At 40.1% G+C, this 14,726-nt stretch overlaps 1 protein-coding gene across 1 annotated transcript in view; it reads left to right on the forward strand.

The window, feature by feature from the left end:
- Positions 1-14,726, forward strand: part of LOC126237468 (PRL-1 phosphatase) — a 673,482-nt gene that overhangs the window by 42,108 nt on the left and 616,648 nt on the right. The window lies entirely within an intron of this gene.

Consider the following 14,726-nt stretch of genomic DNA (forward strand, 5'->3'; position numbering starts at 1 on the left):
ACAAATTGCGCGAGAATCGGGAATCTCAAAAACGTCGCTGTTGAGAATGCTACATCAACATCGATTGCACCCGTACCATATTTCTATGCACCAGGAATTGCATGGCGACGACTTTGAACGTCGTGTACAGTTATGCCACTGGGCACAAGAGAAATTACGGGACGATGACACATTTTTTGAACTCGTTCTATATAGCGACGAAGCGTCATTCACCAACAGCGGTAACGTAAACCAACATAATATGCTCTATTGGGCAACGTAAAATTGACGATGGCTGCGACAAGTGAAACATCAGCGATCTCGGCGGGTTAATGTATGGTGCGGCATTATGGGAGGAAGGATAATTGGCCCCCATTTTATCGATGGCAATCTAAATGGTGCAATGTATGCATATTTCCTACGTAATGTTCTATCGATGTTACTACAAGATGTTTCATTGCATGACAGAATGGCGATGTACTTCCAATATGATGTACGTCCGGCACATAGCTCGCGTGCGGTTGAAGCGGTATTGAATAGCATATTTCATGACAGGTGGATTGGTCGTCGAAGCATCATACCATGGCCCGCACGTTCACCGGATCTGACGTTCCCGGATTTCTTTCTGTGGGGAAAGTTGAAGGACATTTGCTATCGTGATCCACCGACAACGCCTGACAACATGCATCATTGCCTTGTCAATGCATGTGCGAACATTACGGAAGGCGAACTACTCGCTGTTGAGAGGAATGTCGTTACACGTATTTCCAAATGCATTGAGGTTGACGGACATCATTTTGAGCATTTATTGCATTAATGTGGTATTTACAGGTAATCACGCTGTGACAGCATGCGTTCTCAGAAATGATAAGTTCACAAAAGTACATGTATCACATTGGAACAACCGATATAAAATGTTCAAAGGTACCTACGTTCTGTATTTTAATTTTTAAAAACCTACCTGTTACCAACTGTTCGTCTAAAATTGTGAGCCATATGTTTGTGACTATTACAGCGCCATCTATCACAAAGCGAAAAAAGTGGTCCAACTGAAACATTCATATGTCTTTACGTACTACACGAACATGTAGTAAAAAATGGGGGTTCCAATTAAAAAAAACGCAGTTGATATCCGTTTGATCTATGGCAGCGCCATTTAGCGGGCCAACCATAGCGCCAGCTGGTTTCCCCCTTCGAGCTAGACGAGTTTCGTTCTTTGTAGTTTTTTAGTTTGACGCTTATTTCGTGAGATATTTGGCCCGGTGACGATCAATGGACCACCCTGTAAAGTGGTTAAAAAATAACTCGATCATGTCGCTATAAGCAGACACCTGCAATGGAAGTCCTTAGTTTAGAAGTTGCTAAGAGTACCCTAATTCAAACCACTAGCCATCTACCATTAAATTTAACATTAGAACTATATTCTGAAAAGAAAGAACCAGTACCAAGTCAAAAGTTTTCGCACATAGAAGTTCCCTACAGAAAATGTTTTTTGTATGAAGAACGTCTAACTGTTGAGAACAGCTTCAAAGAGAGATTACTCAGACTACAGAACAAACTATGTAACAGGGACAAACGTGGTAATATGATGATTGTGATGAGTTAATTAAGAAGGTACCACGATCTTGCAACATATGAAACGTAAGTGAAAATGATAAGAACATGGAAAAGTTCATAGAAACCAGGAAACCTCAGAAAGATCATAGTACAACGAGTAAAAAATCAGCTAACGTCAAGTGAGTCAGATTTTAAGCGGGACAACACAAGGAAGTTTTATAAAACGTTGAAAAATAGTTTGAAAAAGTTCACATGCAAAAGACAGAAGACTGCATGTAACAACACTGAGAATTGCAGAAAACTTGTGGACTATTGTGAAGTTCTACATAACTGCGATTCATCAAAATAAGAAATTGGTTTTAATAACATTATCCATATATAACCGTACTCAAAGCCACTGTCGGTAGAAGAAATCACAGAAATCATACAGTGGTTTAAAAATAATAGCCAGGAGAAGACAATATAGTTGCTGAATTATAAAACACGCTAATATAGCATTATTCCATGTTTAACAGAAACAGTGTTATAAAATCTGGACAACAGAAGCTTACCAGTAGAATGGACATCAGTACTAATTCGCCCACTAAATAAAAAGTTAAAAAGAAACAGATTTTAACAAAGAGGAATCTTCCTCTTATCAGTGACGTATAAGATCTCTCCCACGGCACTTTTGAAAACGGAAGGAATACTTGACCAACAATTAGGAGAATACCAATGTACTAATAAACATTTTAAAGCATTCGCACTATGTAAAAAACCAACAAAAATAATTAAAGAAACTTCAACAATCATAACACTCGAGAGTAAAATTTATGGATCATCTGTCAAAACCATTCGAAATAAAGTCTAGCGTAAGACCAGGAGAAAGTTTGCTACCCTTACTTTTCAGCTGTGCGTTAGATAATGTCGTGAGACTATGGAGGAAACGGAGGATGGAGGAAATCCATTAGCACCAAGGCTGTGCAAGTAGAAAGAATTACTAATAAAATCCGCATAGATTGCCCACATTTTACAGACGACAGGGTGTTAGTTACTGACACACTGAATAATGCCAAAGAACAAATCGCCGGCCGGTGTGGCCGAGCGGTTCTAGGCGCTTCAGTCTGGAACCGCGCGCCCGCTACGGTCGCAGGTTCGAATCCTACCTCGGGCATGGATGTGTGTGATGTCCTTAGGTTAGTTAGGTTTAAGTAGTTCTAAGTTCTAGGGGACTGATGACCTCAGAATTTAATGCCCATAGTGCTCAGAGCCATTTGAGCCAAAGAACAAATCACAGAACTATAGATACAAGCAACGGAAGAGGCCAAGTACCATTTAAACAGTTTATTGCAAATATAAGTGATGCTCCCAAAAATCTTAAAATAACATCATCACAGTATCTTTTCAGCTTATGAAAATTTGGAAATTTGTGGTAAGGTCTTAAGGGACCAAACCGCTGAGGTCATCGGTCCCTAAGCCTACACACTACTTAAACTGACTTACGCTATGGACAACACACACACCACGGCTAGTTTCGTGACAGCATAATCACATATTCATGTTACAACCTGTTGACCTGTCAATATATATAATGCCCTTAAATTCTTCGTAAGGATACATAACAGAAGTCTCTTCTATTGCTGCTCAAAGTTCGCCTTATATAGCACGCAGTCGTCATGATCAAAATAGCCAGTGTAACTAGATAAAGAAATAACCAAGGCATATGTGGTACATCTTCTCAGGTATTGCGGCCAGCACCACTTGCGCTAGTGGTACATGAGACGACATACCACATATGTCTGGTTTACGTCTTTCTCTAGTTCCATTGGCTAATCATGACGATTGTGTGCTATGTGATATTGACTTTCCGCAGGAAGGTAGGGAACTTTTGTTATGTACCCTTACGAAGATTTTAAGGACATTATCTATTGAAAGGTCAACAGTTTGTGACCTGAAGATGTGACTATAATGTCATGAAATTGGTCCTGATTAATAGATCATTTTAACGCAGCTGTTGAGGTCTTCATCATTTGAAGTCAATCATCACAGCTATGGTTGCTCCTTTCAGCGAGTGTTTTGTAACACAATATCTAAAGCAAATTATTTTAAATATCTGTGAGAATGAAGAACTAGCAAAGCAAAAGCAAAATAAAAATAGAAAATATAGTACACAAAATGAATAGGTTATTCCCTAGGACAAAAAACCACATATGATTAAAAGTTATTGTGCTGGAACACAAAACGAACACACCGTGAGCTGTAAGGCCCGAAACTGTATATGCAGGAAAAAGCACATAAACGGACACAGTTTGGCGATCTTGACTAACTGGAAATTGTTCAGAGTAAAATAAAAGAAATCAATTTGAAATTCCTTGTCGGCATCACTCAACACTTCGTGTGAGTAAAGTTGTGTTTCACAAGAACGGTGTTTTCTAAATCCGTGTTGATTGTGTCAACAAACTGTCTAGAAATGTTCGAACACAATATTTATTCGAAAATCCTGTTGCACATCGACGTTAAGGATATGGGTCTGTAATTTAGTGGATTACTCCTATTGCCTTTCTTGAATGTAGGAGTAACCTGTGTAGCTTTTCAGTCTGTAGCTACGGATCTTTCGTCAAGCGAGTGTGGTTGTTTACGATTGTTGAGCATGGAGCTACTGCATCAGCATACACTAAAACGAGCCTAATTGGTATACGGTCTGGACTGGAAGACTTGGTTTTATTAAGTGATTTAAGTTGCTTCACTACTCCGAGGATGTGTGCTTCTAAGTTACTCATGTTCGCAGCTGTTCTTCATTCGAATTCTGGAATATTTATACTTCGTATTCTTTGGTGAAGGAATTTCGGAACGTTGTGTTCAGTAATTGCTTTTAGCAGCGGTGTCATCTATAGTATAGTGTCCATTGCTACTGCGCAGAGAAGGCATTGATTGTCTCTTGCCGCTAACATACTTCACATACGACCTGAATGTCTTTGGATTTTCGGCCAGGTTTCGTGACAAAATTTCGGTGTGGAAACTATTATAAGCATCTCGCATTGAATTCCGCCCTAAATTTCGAGATTCTGTAAAAGATCGTAAATCTTGGGGATTTTGCGCTCGTTTGAATTTGGCATATTTTTGTTGTTGTTGTTGTTTCTGCAACAGCGTTCTGACCTGTTTTCTGTACCAAGGTGGATCAGCTCGGTCGAATGTTAATTTATATGGTATAAATCTCTCATTTGCTGTCAATACTATTTATTTGAATTGAAATCGCATCTGGTTTAGACTTATATTGTTAATTTAGAAGGAGTGGAGATTGCCTCTCGGGAAGACATAAAGCGAATTTTTATCTGCCTTTTTGAATAGGTATATTTTCCTTTTCTTTTTCGAGGATTTGGGAGTTACAGTACTCAGTTTTGTTACGAAAACCCTTTCTTCACTAATCACCGTATCCTGTCTGATGCTCGTTATTAGCTGATGATTATTTGTTCCTAAAAGGTCAAGTGTGTTTTCACAAACGTTTGCTATTCGAGTGGGCTTAAGTACTAATTGTTCGAAATAATTTTCAGAGAGTTTAGCACGATTTCGGACGATGTTTTATGCGTGCCTCAGGATTTAAATATTTATTTTCGCCAAAACATCGAGGGTAAATTGAAGTCACCGACAACTATAAAAGGAGGTCGGTAAAAGAGCCCAATTATTGTTTTATTCCGGTTGCCAAGAATGACATCTACCCATAGTAACTCACAGGAACTATCTACTTCAATTTCGCTACAAGATAAACTACTTTTAACAGCAACAAACACGTCAACGCCAACTGTATTTAGCCAATCCTTTCTGAACACCTTTAGCTTCTTCGCAAGAATTTCGGCTGAACTTCGCTCTGGCTTTCAGTGCTTTCTATTAGCGCATGGAGCTCTGGTACTTTCCCACAAGCTACGACAGTTTACAACTGTTATGCCGATGGTTTCTAGAACTTCTTCCTGTGTTCGACCTGCACCCTTTGCAAATGGAGCCCTTTTTTGTCTCCCCCAAGATCCTCTAACCTAAAAAACCGCCCAGTCCATGCCACGCAGCCCCTCCTACCCGACTGCCGCCTCCTTTGTGTAATGGCCTCCCGACTCATTTAGCGGAACCCAAACATCACAACCTTATGTCTCAAGTCGAGGAATCTGCAGCCTTCACAGTCGCAGAACCATCTGAGCCTCTGATTCAGTCCCTCCACTCAGCTCTGTACCTCTTGCAAGCAAGACAGGTAACCTGTATCCTTTACCATTTCTGATAGCCACTTTGAGATGTCTCTTCTGATTCAAAGCGTCACATATCATTGGTACCGACGTGAGCTACAATGTGCACTGAGGGAGGTGGTGCAGTGGCTAGCACACTGGACTTGCACTTGGGAGGACAATGATTCAAACCCTCATCTGGCCATCCTGATTTAGGTTTTCTGTTATTTCCCTAAATTGCTTTAGACGAGTGCTGTGACGGTTCTTTGAAAGGGCACAGTCATACCCCATCCTTCCCTAATCCGATGGGACTGATGACCTTGCTGTTTGATCCCCACCCGCAAATCAACCAACCAACCTACAGCGTGCAGTTGGCTGCATCCTGTGCACTTCATGGCATCTGGAAGGACTCTTTCCATGTCAGGAGTGACTCCACCCAATGTGTACACAGAGTGCACACTGGCTCCCCCCCCCCCTTCCTTGGCAGCCATGTCCCTAAAGAGCCCAATAATGCTCTTAACATTAGAGCAGCCAACTACCAATAATCCCACCCTCTGTGACTACCCAGATCCTGCAGGCTGAGAGGCTTTCCCCTGAAACAAGACAAGTGATTGCACCTGGCTGACGGAAAGTCTCAGCCACAGGCAGCACCTGGAACCTCTTTGTGAGACTACCCTAGAAGGACTTACGTTCAGCTCCCCCGGGAAGTTCTTCGCAGACTGCCATGCCCCGAGGCGACTTCCCACTCAACCACAGGTGAGGGGCCAACATCAGTGCGAGCAGTAACTGGGCTGGCCAGTGGTGCGGACTGATTGGCTGACTCATGAGTCATGCTGGACGTCCGTTGGATCCCCAAGGCCGGCCCACAACAGTGATGCTCATCCACTGTTGCCTAAAGCTGTGTAATCGAAGCCAACACAGCCTGGAGTTGAGATCGAAATGTCACCAACTCAGCTTACATCTGCACACAGCAGTCACAGTCCCTATCCATACTGTAGACTGGAGAAAGCTACACTACACAGTCAAGCAAAGGACTATCGACACACATTGTGGAACTCTACTGTAGACACTAATGGAGACGCAAGAAGTGTGTGTAATAAATTAGATAAACATTGCGAGATTCAAAACCAAAACTACCAAATAGACGAAACTATATAATTCGCTCCTGATTAGGAACTTGTAATGTATCACAAAATCGGTTAACTTTCCTATGCAAACGAAAACGCGAGAGCTATGTTTATTAAATATTAAATTAACACGCAGAAGTTCAAAAACTGAACTACCAAAGTACACAGATGAAACCGTATAATTCGCTCCTGGTTAAAAACTAGTGAAATGTCACGAAATCGATTACTTCCCAGCTGCTGCTGCTGTTTATTGGCGTGCAGTTGCTGCCTGATTTGCTGACTAATGCCAATGAGCATTCTCTAGCATCCAAAGCAAAGGAGCAATTCACAGTCGACAAATGCTATGAAACTATACAGCATACACTGACAAAAATTCAAGAGCTATGCTAGAAAGTAGTATGTACCTCTACTTACAAAATTCACTGCTGACCTGCCTCTATGTCGTGTGTAATGGAACCAAGAGGAAATATGTTTGATCTTAGTACTGTGGTCGTATCTTCTTGTGATGGAGGCTGGCATGACAGCCCTACTTGGTAGTGTTTAGATGGCAGTAACCAATTCTGGCAGCCTTACCTTTAAAGTTTAGCACATTTCTAGAATATTTTTGTGAAAAAGATTCAGCACCAGCATTAACATGCTTAATATCCCTCAATGTAGTCATCGTTTTGAGAAGTTTTGAATATTGTTAAAGAAGTATATCATTCCATTAAAAAAAATGAAATTTCTACATTATCATTGTGGATACAAAAGTTAGGAATATTAACCATGATACAAAATTACATGTCCTTCTGTGTGCCATCATTTGCCAAAAATGTCTTTCCAATATGTTGAATAGGTCATGGAATAAAAGGGGTATTATGTCTTAACCACTTTTTTGTCATTACCATTATATCCCTTTTCCCAAAAAATAGTGAAAATCATGAATATAACTCTAGGACTAGAAAAAAGGAATAAAGATTAGAGTTTAATCTCCCTGTGGCAACGTGGTCATAGAGGAAAGCAGTGTAAATCAAGACATGACCTTAGTACAGTAAGTGAAGACAAAGCTACTAAATTAGCAATTGTGTGTGTGTGCATCAGTCATCAAGTGGTAATGTGGGCACTTTTTTCAATAATTTAATAGAAATTCTAGATAAAGTCACAAGTTAAAAAAGTCAACCTAATTTTACGTTAACACATATACATAAACAGAAATATCATAAATGAAAGTAGTACCAGTCTGACTGAGTGAGATGGCACAGTAGTTAGCACACTGGACTCGCATTCAGGGGGACAACTGTTCAAGCCTTTATTTACCCATCCAGATTTAGGTACGCTAACTCAGGTTCTTTTCAGGCTAAGAAATCGAAAGTTGTGGTACTCATAATGGAAACCTACATCATCACTGTGATCTTGTCAGAAGCTGGCAGCATGTGTAGTGTTATGTTATGTAATAATGTGTGTAGTGTGTGCAGTGCCTGGGAGCGGGAAGTGAATTAACAGTGTACCACTAGCATTTTGTAGTATTAAACAACGTCTTTGTAAAACACAATTGTACACTAGGGGTAAACCAAATGAGGTAGCACTGTTTTGAACAGACTGGCCTCATATTCAGGAGGGTGGAGGCTCCAGTCTTCATCTGGGCGTCCTCATTTGGGTTCTCGATGGTTTCCCTAAATGACTTCAGCCAAATCCCAGGACGCTTCCTACTATAAGGCCGTAGCTATATACTTGTCTCGGTGTCATCAAACTAGACCTGTACATAAATGTAAATGCCTGTATATTTTATTTACCTTAGTTCTACTTGTGTTAAATTGTAATACCAAGACATGTAAACATAATCTACTGATGAATAAAACTGCTGCTGCTACTACTACTACTACTACAACTACACTTTGATGGCACCATGTACTTCTTATTTCCTGCTAACAAGAGATGAATTGTACAGCAAAAAGATTCAATGCAACTAATAAACAGACAAGATTTACATGTTAAATATTCTTAATAAATTCTTTCACTGATAGTCTCAGCATACTGACATAAATTGCATCTGTAGTCACAGTGTCACCGTCAGAAAATTCCACCGACTGCCAACGTTGGACAGCAATCCATGAGATTCAGATCAGTTTGTTTTCTTCACTCAAATCTGGTGACTTTCTCACATACAAAAGATGGACTGTGAGAAACTTACAAATTTAGTCCAAGAAAGAAGGAGTCTGTGACATCCTAAGGATGGGAATTATCATAATAGGGATATAGCTCGAAATCTGTGGTCAGAAATTGCGATGTTATTGAGAACCACAAGTAAGTAACATCTTAAAGTTTAATGGTAATTAAATGTACATTACCTTTCTTGCCTTGTGTATGTTCTGTGGATGTTTATCCATACCAGCTTCTGGTCTATAGTTAACACCACACATCATCTGCAACACGGATAAAATTTGTATCAGAAATTTTAGACCTAAAGTTTCAGCTCAAAAATTATTTGTTCACTTGAGAAATGTCTTTTGACGGTTAAAGTAACTGTTGTGGATCTTTTTTGGATTGTAGTAGAGGGTCAGTTTAGCTGTCTACAAATTGTTATCACTGCCTACTGGTGATTCTATGCTAGTGGGGGTGACACTGCTAATAAAAAATGGTTTGCAAATTGGAAGTATGCGCTTCCACTTCCAATAGCTCTAGCTGCTCAGTTTACCTTACTTTAAGAGGTAGGCATGCCTGTCTGACGTGGGCTGCATGACCGTCATTTTAGATTAATATAACTGATTTGACGACGTTATTTGAAGTTTTCCAGGTTGGTTGTTACCTGTTCTGTAAATGACAATGTGTTGTCTGTTCACTGTGTCACTTCATGTTTCCTTGTAATATTTCACACACTATGGTTCAATTTGTTATCAAACGTCAATGTGTCCTAACTGTTCATGTTTTATGAGTCATTCTCATCTTCGTGTGTTCCTTCCTGGTGTGTGATTATTACTGTCGCATAGTGTTGCATTTCTCTTGTGTGTGTTTTCTGTCCAATTTTTAGTTCCTGCAAGTAGCTGTGTTTATTCGTTGAAATTCTGTGGGTAGGAGGTATCTCAATCTGGCCTGTTTGTGTGCTGTAGATTATTGTGCTGATTGTTGTGGGCTTCTTATGTACAGGTAATAGTTATTGGTGGTTTCTAGTTTGTAGTGTGATGTGTAGGAAATGTATTTGCCTGTCTATTGCAATTTCAGTTGTGAGAGGGCTGTTGGGTTAACAGTGTTGATGTTTGTGTGTAGCTGTTTCATTCAGACACCTTTTTTTGTATACAAGGCAAATTATTTTATCGACGTAGCAGTGCCAATATATTACTTTCTACTGTCAATGCTTTTTAATTTCCTCAAAGATTTGCTTCTCACTGTGGTTATGGAAGATGTTGGTCAGTGAGCCACTTATTAATGACTCCATGGGGCAATCTTCCTGTTGTGTGAAATACTGATTCTTAAACTTAAAAAAGTTGTATTATTGCATTTGGGATGTTTTAAAAATATCACAACAATGTTTTTGTTGTTGGCACACTGATGAAGTCCTAAAATTCATCACAGTTCTAATTAGCACATTCAGTTTGTGAACATTTGTTTAACTTTATATAACACAGGTATTTTAACACAGTTAATAAAGGAAGGTCCACTGTTGATGCCACAACTGCGGTTAAACATGTGTAGGTGAAAACAAAGCAACTTAGGTTCTTGCAAGAAGCTAGATCTCATTAATTATTATTATTTTCTGCAATCACACATGTTGTTGTTGTTGTTGTTGTTGTTGTGGTCTTCAGTCCTGAGACTGGTTTGATGCAGCTCTCCATGCTACTCTATCCTGTGCAAGCTTCTTCATCTCCCAGTACCCACTGCAACCTACATCCTTCTGAATCTGCTTAGTGTATTCATCTCTTGGTCTCCCCCTACGATTTTTACCCTCCACGCTGCCCTTCAATACTAAATTGGTGATCCCTTGATGCCTCAGAACATGTCCTACCAACCGATCCCTTCTTCTGGTCAAGTTGTGCCACAACATACACATACACACACATACAGAATTTAAAACTGTTTGATTATATACATATATACAAACATTTTATATGGTGCAATTCAAATGTAAGTCAGTGTGGCACAGCAGTCTAAACAGAATTATTATGTTGAGATATAGCTTTGCCAGTAAAGTATCGTTTAAATGCTTCACATATTTCTTATGGTCTCCAAGAAGAGTGACTAAAATGTCCTGCAGCAGTGGTAACAGGTGCTTTACAAGACATGTTACCGTACTGCCACAGTATACTTACCATTTACTCAACTGACATAAATAGCTATTTTAGTAATGCCAGTATATAAATAAAAAATCCGTAAGTGAATATGACATTAATGAGGAAAAAGAAACACAGAACACACAACTGAAAAGTTGAGTATCATCTTTTACTTCTGACTAATAAACATCTCATTTCTTCGTCATGTGTGACATCACCCACTGTCAGTATTTCTTGCAGTTTAGAAATAGCAATTGTTTGTGCTTCATGTATCTGATCTGACATTTTCTTCTGTTTGATAAAAAACTGTCACCTCTGGTGCATATTGTCTCTTTTGAGCCAAACTTTTTTTTTTTTAAAAGGATGAGCCTGCAAATCTTAATTGAGTTCTGCAGCCAAAGTCACCTTTAAATATGCAGTGTTATTCTTGACAGCATTCTTGTATTGTGGTTTTTTTGTTAACCAAATATAGTAACTGAGCAATAATTATGTCACTGATAGTTACAGTGTCTGTGTTTACATGGAGATGACAAAAGTCATGGGATAGCGATATGCACTTATACAGAGGGTAGTAGTATCGTGTACATAGGCTATAAAAGGGCGGTGCATTGATGGAGATGTCGTTTGTGCTGAGTTGATTCGTGTGAAAAGGTTTCCAATGCGATAATGGCAGCGCAACAATAATTAGCAAACTTTGAATGCAGTATGGTAGTCAGAGTTAGATGCACGGGACATTCTGTTTCGAAAATCATCGAGGCCACAGTGTCAAGAGTATGCCGAGAATACAAAATTTCAGGCATTACCTCTCAACATGGACAACGCAGTGGCCAACGGCCTTCACTTAACGACCGAGAACAGCGGCATTTGCATAGAATTGTTAGTACTTACAGACAAGCAGCGAAGAGCGAAATAACCACAGAAATCAATGTGGGATATGCGACAAACGTATCCATTAGGACAGTGGGGCGAAATTTGACGTTAATGGGCTATGGCAGCAGATGACTGACACGAATGCCTTTTGCTAACAGCCTGCAGTACCTCTTCTGGGCTCACGATCGTATTGGTTGAAATCTAGACGACTGGAAAACCATGGCCTGGTGACATGAGCGCGATTTCAGCTGGTAAGAGCTATTGGTAGGGTTCGAATGTGGCGCAGATGTCACGAAGCTATGCACCCAAGTTGTCAACAAAACTCTGTGCAAGTTGGTGGTGGCTCCATGATGGTGTGGGCTGTGTTTAAATGGAATGGACTGGGTCCTCAGGTGCAACTGAACCGATCATTGACTGCAAGTAGTTATATTCTTCTACTTGGAGACCATTTATAGCCATTCATGGACATCGTACTCCCAAACAATGATGAAATTTTTATGGACCGGACCATAATTGTTCGCAGTTGGGTTGAAGAACATTCTGGACCGTTTGAGCACATGATTTGGCCACCCACATCGCACGACATAAATTCCATCGAACGTTTATGGGAGATAATCGAGAGGTCAGTTCGTGCACAAAATCCCGCACCGGCAACACTTTCGTAATTATATATGGCTATAGAGGTAGAATGTCTCAGTATTTTGCACGGGACTTCCAACAGCTCGAGTCCATGCCACGTCGAATTGCTGCGCTACGTAGGGCAAAAGGAGATCGGACACAGCATTAGTGTGTATCCCATGACTTCTGTCACCTCAGTGTCACATTACAGTATTCCCCAGACGTGCATGCATATCCGAAGGAAGTGACGCTGTTCTGGTGGTGAAAGCTTTGGTAAATATCACGGAATTAATTCGCATTTTGCGAATCCAGATGTTTGTGACAGATGAAAATTTGTGCCAAGCAGGAACTCAAACCCGGATTTCCCGCGTATCGCGAATAATTATGTTCCTCTGTTGTGACAACGATATGATGCCCTTCGTGTTGGCTGTGCGCTTACTTTGGCTAATATTGCATAAAGCTCTTTAGCAGTACCAGTGTCTTCACTGCTTGTTATTAGATCTTTCGTGTCAGGAGAATTTTCATCATATAGTTCGTGCACATGAAGTTGAGCTACACTATGCATGAGTCTGCAAGTGTTCAGTTTTATGCTGTAGTCCAAACGCGTGCAGGAATACATATATGCATGCGTATGCATGTTTTACGTTCATCACACGTCAGTTTACATCGTCACTGAACATCATTTTCTTGCAGGAAATACATTTCGCCTATTTTTGACCTTCCATCCGTATTCTTCCTATAAAATCATCACCTTTTTGAACTTGACTTTTACTTACGACAATTTCTTTTATTCTGTATGTCAGTTTGCCTTTGGTAAGCACAATTATCCCGACTGAACTATATTAGCGCGAATATTGCTTTATCTTGACGTTTCACGTGCTTCGCATGGAGATACATTGTGGAACATCCTTTCTGTGTGCATGATCGTATTTGTACAAGCATGCGGTCCGTGGCAGAAAGCCTTGTATTGTACGTTATTGACACAGTTCTCCTGGACGTAAGTTGCTAACTCTGACGTCCTTCGTCACCATCCTTCCTATTAAGAGCAGCACGAAGCATCGCATTAATTGCAGCAGAATCTGTCTCTTCCAACAAAGTTCTGATCGGCTTGTAAACATCTGCTTGTTGTCCTTGGGCTGTGAGTTTATTGTTTATATTCTTCCTCCACATTCTGTCCATTTGCCATGTAAAGTTCCAGTCATTATAGACGAAATCTGCTAAGTGTGACTTACGGACCTTTGGAATATTTTTCCGATCCCCACGTAAAATATAGTGAAAAAATATGGACAACGCTTGACTTTCTCTTCTATTAGAAATAAGAAAAGCACATGGAAATCTTTGTCTCAAGTCATCTAATACTGCTTACTAATGTAGTGAGACCAAAACTATAATTATTAAGCCGAAGCGGTCCTCAGTCCACACTCAAGTCATTTCTGCACTTCAGTATTTCATTTTGCGCAGTGTTTGTTATTACTAACACAAAACCTGAATTTTTAAATCGTGGATTAAATTCATCACTCGTGGACTATACGATGCCTCCACGCTGGGGCCCATCATTCTGGTGTCTGGCGGAGATAGTCACTAAGTCCGGAATTCTGTCCACAATAACTTGAAATGGAATTTATTTTTCTGTATCTGCAGCTATATTGTCATCCTCTTTTTCTTGTAAACTTTAATGACTAAGATCATTTTCATGTCCAACGTGAGTCGAGATAAATTTCACAAGGCAGGTCCCGTCTTCAGCTTGATGCACTTTCATCCTTGCTGGACACACTCCTTTGAATTTCATGCTGTCCTGCAGCTTTAAATGCCTGGCGCCTTCACCTTTAGTGGTAAAATAGTCTGAACGATCGCATATATAATAATGTCTTCAGCAACCACCTTTCTTGACATACCATAAATGTGTCGACTACTCTGTTGCTTCTCGTGTCTCTGAAAGCCATTAAAGTACAAATATTTAGTTTTTCGCTCTTAAGCTGTACTTCGCGTGCCTTTGTAATAATATAGAGCTCACACAAAGGAAGCTATCTGTTATCACCAACATCCTTATATCATGACTTCGTTGACTTCTTCTCACAACTGAAAATTTTGTTGCAGAGATGACACTGGAACGTATGAGCTTGTTTTGGCTTCTTAGAAGAGGC

The sequence above is a fragment of the Schistocerca nitens genome, chromosome 2, assembly GCF_023898315.1.
Source record: "Schistocerca nitens isolate TAMUIC-IGC-003100 chromosome 2, iqSchNite1.1, whole genome shotgun sequence".
Classification (NCBI taxonomy): domain Eukaryota; kingdom Metazoa; phylum Arthropoda; class Insecta; order Orthoptera; family Acrididae; genus Schistocerca; species Schistocerca nitens.